Source organism: Elephas maximus, chromosome 25, assembly GCF_024166365.1.
Source record: "Elephas maximus indicus isolate mEleMax1 chromosome 25, mEleMax1 primary haplotype, whole genome shotgun sequence".
In the NCBI taxonomy this organism is placed as follows: Eukaryota; Metazoa; Chordata; class Mammalia; order Proboscidea; family Elephantidae; genus Elephas; species Elephas maximus.
This window is the reverse complement of record NC_064843.1, coordinates 10240715-10248000: the sequence shown is the minus strand read 5'-3', so window position 1 is coordinate 10248000 and position 7286 is coordinate 10240715.

Sequence of the window (7286 nt, the reverse complement as noted above, 5' to 3'; positions counted from 1 at the left end):
ACCAGCCACTCCTTGGAAACCCAATGGGGAAGTTCTACTCTATTCTCTGTGAGTCGGAATCCACTCAACACCAAAGGGTTTACACATCTGATCTAGTGGACAGCTTTTCTGGGTATAACTCGGTGCATCTCCTGATACCCAAACCTGCAGTATAAGTGTTTAAATGCATCTGAGTTTTGAGAGTCAGTTTCTGTCCCTGTTAAAAACTCATTGCCATCGAGTCAATTCCCACTCATAGTGACTCTATAGGACAGAGTAGAGGTGCCCCATAGGGTTTCCAAGGAAAGGCTGGTGGATTTGAACTGCCGACTGTCTGGTTAGCAGCTGAGCTCTTAGCTTCTGCGCCATCAGGGCTCCCAGTCTCTGTCAGTGCTCGTGAAATAAGCAATTCCAACAAATTTGCTTGTACCTTTCACTGTTGCCCGGATTTGTGAAAGCTGGTCTGACGACTTTGTAATAGCAGGAAGGGTGCTGCTGTGTTGGATTTGTTTCTTGCTCATTCAGTTCGTCCTAAAATGATAATTGATTGTCCTTACTCAATGCTTCACTCGCTTCTTTACAAAGTAAGACATGAATGGCAGAATAGTAAGCAGGATTCAGACTGTGTGGGGTGCGCCCTGGGATGCAAAGGGCGAGTGTCATGAAATATGCCGATATGATGCTCCATAGTAATGCGTCAAAAGAGAAGACTCACTCAAGAGCTAAATCAGTGCTGAAAAGGCCTTCGAGAGCCTTGGGTTTCCTTCCCGTTTTTTTTTTTTTTTCTTTTAAAGGCCCTTGATAAAATGGCAATAAAAGGGTATTTCCTTAGTATCATTGTGTGTGTATACACTTACGTGTGTATTTAACAGCCAGCCATATTTTTTTTAAAAAGCTTTATTGAGATATAGTTCACATACCATACAATTCACCCATTGCAAGGGTACACTTCAATGATTTTTAGTATATTCGCAGATATGCGCAACCATCACCACAGTCAATTTTAGAATATTTCCTCACTTCAAAAAGAAACCCTGTACCCTTAAACTATGACCCCTTACCCCCCTGACCTCCATCCCCCAGACGTAAGCAAACACTAGACTACTTTCCATCAATATAGTGTTCCCTATTCTGGACATGGAAATCCTGGTGGTATAGTAGTTAGGTGCTACAGCTGCTAACCAAAAGGTCGGCAGTTCAAATCCGCCAGGCGCTCCTTGGAAACTCTATTGGGCAGTTCTACTCTGTCCTATAGGGTCGCTATGACTCGGAATCGACTCGACGGCACTGGGTTGGGTTTTTGGTGTATTCTGGACATGTCATATAAACGGAATCATATGATATGTGGTATTTTGTGACTCGTTTTTTTCCATTTAACCTGTTTTCAACATTGTAGGATATATCACTACTTCATTCCTTTTTATGGCCAAATAGTGTTCCATTGTATGGATATACCCTGTTTTGTTTACACATTCAACAGTCAGTGGAAATTCGGGTTGTTTCCATCTCTTTGTCTATTTTAATGTGTATAAAAAGATAAATATATACCATATATTCTGAGATCCAAATCATTATTTTAAAATCTGGTAACTTTTTTCTTGATGTTGTTGTTAGGTGCTGTTTGAGCTCATTTTTGCAGCCAATGTATCAACTCATCTCATTGAGGGTCTTCCTCTTTTTCGCTGGCCATCTACTTTACCAAGCACGATGTCCTTCTCCAGGGACTGGTCCCTCCTGGTAACATGTCCAAAATACATAATACGAAGTCTTACCATCCTGACTTCTAAGGAACACTCTGGCTGTAGTTCTTTCAAGACAGGTTTGATCGTTCTTCTGCAGTCCATGACATATTCAATAACTTGCCAACATCATAATTCAAAGCTGTCAATTCTTCGATCTTCCAGCTTTGCATACATATGAGGCAATTGAAAAGACCATGGCTTGGGTCAGGCCCACCTTAGTCCTCAAGGTGACATCTTCACTTTTTAACACTTTAAAGAGTTCTTCTGCAGCAAATTTGCCTGATGCAATACGTCGTTTGATTTCTTGACTGCTGCTTCTGTGGGCGTTGATTGTGGAAACAAGTAAAATGAAATCACTGACAGCTTCAATATTTTCTTTTTATCACAATCTTGCCTACTGGTCCAGTTGTGAGGATTTTTGTTTTCTTTAGGTTGAGATGTAATCCATACTGAAGGCTGTGGTCTTCGATTTTCATCAGTAAGTGCTTCAAGTCCCCTGTTTTCAGCAAGCAAGGTTGTGTCATCTGCATACTGCAGGTTGTTCATGAGTCTTCCTCCAATCCTGATGCCAAGTTCTTCTTCATGTAGTCCAGCTTCTCAGATTATTTGCTCAGCATACAGATTGATTAAATATGGTGAAAGGATACAACCATGATTTTTTTTTTTTATTGTACTTTAGATGCAGGTTTCAGAACAAACTAGCTCATCAAACATTTAGTACACATTGTCCTGTGACATTGGTTAATAACCCCATGACATGTCAACACTCTCCCTTCTCAACCTTGGGTTCTCTCTTACCAGCTTTCCTGTTCCCTCCTTTCTTCCAGTCCCTGCCCCAGGGCTGGTGTGCCCCTTTAGTCTTGTTTTGTTCCATGGGCTTGTTCAATCTTTGGCTGAAGGCTGAACCTCAGGAGTGGCCTCACTGCTGAACTGAAAGGATGTCTGGGGGCCATACTCTCAGTGTTTCTCCAGTCTCTGTCAGACCAGCAAATCTGGTCTTTCTTTTCGAGCTAGAGTTTTGTTCTACATTTTCTCCAGCTCTGTCTGGGACCCTCTATTGTGATGCCTGTCAGGGCAGTCAGTGGTGGTAGCCGGGCACCATCCAGTTGTACTGGCCTCAGTCTGGTGGAGACTGTGGTAGATGTGGTCCATTAGTTCTTTGGGCTAATTTTTCCCTTGTATCTTTAGTTTCCTTCATTCTTCCTTCCTCCTGAAGGAGTGAGACCAGTGGAGTATCCTAGATGGCCACTCACAAGCTTTTAAGACCCCAGGCGCTACTCACCAATGTAGAATATAGAACATTTTCTTTATGAACTATGTTATGCCAATTGAGCTAGATGTTCCCCGAGACCATGGTCCCTTCAGCCCTGAGCCCAGCAATTCGGTCCCTCAGGTAACCCTGATTTTAAACCATGCAGCAGCTCCTTGCTCTGTTCCTGCACCAGCCTCTTGGTCTGTGTATAGATTCCTCATGAGCACAATGAAGTGTTCTGGAATTTCTGTTCTTCCCAATGTTATCTGTAATTTGTTATTATCCACATAGTCAAATGCCTTTGCATAGTGAATAAGACATAGGTAAACATGTCTCTGGTATTCTCTGTTTTCAGCCAAGATCTCTCTGACATCAGCAGTGATATCCCTCCTTCTGTGCCCTCTTCCGAAGCCAGCTTGAATTTCTGGCAGTTCCCTGTGGATGTACTGCTGCGACTGCTTTTGAATGATCTTGAACAAAGTTTTACTTCTGTGTGATATTAATGATATTGTTCAATAATTTCTGCATTCTGTTGGATCACCTTTCTTTGGAGTGGGCACAAATAAGGATCTCTTCCAGTCAATTAGCCAGGTAGCTGTCTTCCAAATTTCTTGGCGTAGATGAGTGAGCACTTCCATCGCTGCATCCATTTGTTGAAATATCTCAACTGAATTCTGTCAGTTCCTATAGCCTTGTTTTTCACCAATGCCTTCAGTGCAGCTTGGACTTCTTCCTTCAATACCATTAGTTCCTGATCACATGCTACCTCCTAAAATGGTTGAACATTGACCAATTGTTTTTGGTACAGTGACTGTGTATTCTTTCCATCATCTTATGATGTTTTCTGCGTCAGTATTATTCTGATAGAATCCTTCACTATTACAAATTGAGACTTGAATTTTTTCTTCAGTTCTTTCAGCTTGAGAAATGCCGAGCATGTTCTTATCATACTATATATTATATAGATTATTAATAATGTATTATTTTATTATGGCATATTTATATTTAAAACAATACTTTTATTGTAATTATATCACACATATATAATGTGATACACATTGGGTGACTCTGCTGCAAAAGACCTCTTTAAAGTTCTAAAAAGCCAGGATATCACTTTGATGACTAAGGTGCGTCTGACTCAAGCCATGGTCTTCTCAATTGCTTCATATGCATAAGAAAGCTGGATAATGAAAAAGGAAGACGGAAGAAGAATTGATGAATTGGAACAGTGGTACTAGAGAAGAGTGTTGACTACACCATGGACTGCCAAGAAGCCAAATTAGTCTTAAAAGAAATATAAGCAGGACATTCCTCAGAAACAAGGATGGCAAGACGTCAGCTCTGTTACTTTGGACTCATCATCAGGAAAGACCAATTACTGGAAAAGGACATCAAGTTTGGTAAAGTAGAGGGTCGGCATAAAGGAGGGAAACCTTCCATGAGGTGGATCGACACAACAGCCATAACAATGGACTCAAACATACCGACGATCGTGAAGATGAGGCAGGGCCTGGCAACATTTCCTTCTGTTGCACCTAAGGTCGCCATGAGCCAGTGCCAACTCAACAGCAACTAACAACAATGTGTTATAATATCACACATTAAACTATATATAATTTATATTATGTGATACTACATTACTTAGTAGTATAAGTCCTATCATTTATAAATGTTGAGACTGAGGCACAGAGAGGCCGTCACTTGCCCAAGATCATCGGCCTCTTAACTGGCACAGCAGAGACACCCCACCCCCCAGTTTGTCTTCAGAACCCCTGCTCTTAACCACTGCCGTTCTTTCTGGAACATCTGAGATCGTCACTGTATGTGGCAAGCTTTGCCTCTCCTGCTCACCTACCACCTCGAAGGCAAGCCAACAGTCCTGCTGAGGGTCAAGAGTTGTATGAATGTGTGCAGGGCAAATTATCCAATAGGCAAGGTCAGCACGGCGCTTACCTTGCTTACCAGATACCTGTAGTGAACAACTTCCCTACGGATTAGTAAGTAAGCAAAAGTAAGCTTGTGCTAACCTTGCTTACTGGGCCACCCCGCCCCTGTTAGGGACTGTAAATTTGAAAAGAGGCTTTGATTCTGTAGGAAGTGCTGTGGGCTTGGGAGAGAGACAGGTGCCAGCCATACCTAGAAGCAGACTCTTCGATTTGGTGCAAAAATGTGAAACTGTTCACCACAGATGATCTGACAAGGAAGGCAAGCACCATGCCTACCTTGCCCATTGGATAATCTGCCCCTGAATGTGTGTGTGTGTGTGTGTGTGTGATTTTTAAAATCTCACTGACACTAACCTCCCAGCTCACGTGGCTGAAATGCAGGCTATCTACTCTCTGCTAGCTGGTCCCAAGGAGTCAAGGCCGTGCAGTCACAGGTGAGGGAAGAGCCACGGTGGAAGCAGACAGGTAGTGATGGGGCCACAGAAGAAACAGAACCAGGACTGGGGCCTCTGAGCCCCTCTGGAGCTGCAGTTGTAAGGAAGCAGAAACTAGGAGCATGTTTGAGAAGCCACATGGTTGAGACGGGAGAATGGAGCTGCCAATCCAGTAAAGCAGAGGAACAGTGATAGGGAGAACAGAGGGCCTCCCAGAAAAAGGCAGAGCAAGCTGCTGTTTGGTTCTTGCTGGTTTCCCAGTCCACGTTCTTCTAGAGCTGTGTTCTTTCCATTCTGTGATTCCCCCATGGGCACTATTTACCCTCTCAACACATACATACACACACACGTGCACAGACTCATGTGCACATACAGAAGCACAGTCTGTACCCATCTTATATTATAACAGTATTGTTGCTAGTTACCATCAAGTCAGCTCTGACTCATGACAACCCCATGGACAACAGAATGAGATGTTGCCCAGTCCTGCTCCATCTTCACCATCGTTGGTTATGCTCGAGTCCATTGTTGTGACCACTGTGTATTTTGAGTGCCTTCCAACCTAGAAGGCTCATCTTCTAGCACTATATTGGACAATAGTTTTTTTTGTGGTTCATGGGCTTTTTACTGTCTAATTTTCAGAAGTAGATCGCCAGGCCTTTCTCTCTAGTCTGTCTTAGTCTGGAAGGTCTGCTGAAACCTGTCCAGCATGGGAGACACAGCTGGTGTATGAAATATCGGTGGCATAGCTTCCAGCATCATAGCAACTTGCAAGCTACCTCAGTACAACAAACTGACAGATGGGTGGTAAACACTTATAAAGCAGCCTTGGTGGCACAGTGGTTAATTGCTCAGCTCCTTAACTGTATGGTCGATAGTTCAGACCCACCCGTGGCTCCAAAAGAGAAAGACCTGACAATCTGCTTCCATAAAGATTACAGCCAAGAAAATCTTATGGGGCAATTCTATTTTGTCACATGGGATTGCTATGAGTTGGAATCGACTCAATGGCACCTAACAGTAACAACCACTTATAAAATATAACTGGAAATAGGCTCATATCACAACAGCGATAAAAATTATAAAATACCTAAGAATAAATGTAACAAAAAGTGTAGAATTTTATTAGCAAAGACTGTAACTTTATTGAAATCCGTAAAAGAAAATTCATAGAAACGGAAAATTGCTCCTTGTTCTTGGTTAGGAGGACTCCGTATTTAAAGATGTCAATTCTCTCTAAACTAACCTCTAAATTTAATGCCACCCCAGGTACCTTGACTTTTTTTAATGTGATAAAGTTATTTTATAGTTCATCTAGAAGAAGAAATCATATGAAGGAAGAGCAAATGAAATTCTGAAAATGAAGCTTCATAACAGAAGACTTGCCTTGCCAGGCATAAAACATATCACAAAGCTATAGTGCGGTTCTAGTGTAGGAATAGACAGAGTCTTGAAATAGAAAAGGAAGTCCCCAAATAGGCCCAAGTATATGGAAATTTAACATATGATCAAAGTGGCATTTGGGTGTATTGTTCAGGATTCATTTAATTGTACATGACAGAAACTCAGTATACATGATCTTAAGAAAAAGAGGAATTCAATTGGAAGGCTCATAATACTTGGGAAAAAGCAAAGGTGTATATCCCAAGGGGCCCAACAGAGCATCTGTTGGTGTGCTTCCATTTGTGTAAAAAGGCTGAATTTCTGAGTGGCATTGGGAGAGGATATATATTTGTATGGATAAGAAAAACCTCCTAGCAGTACACAGGTATTATTTGATGCCTCTAGGGAGGAGACGTAAGGGGGGAATAGTTTTCCCCTTATTGGACTTCAGGTAAAGAGTGTTGAGTTAATTGCTTTCTTCACGTCACGGTCCGCTAACATCAATGGTCTGTGCAAGGCTTTTCCTCCCTTTCTTCTTTCCTTCCTTCCA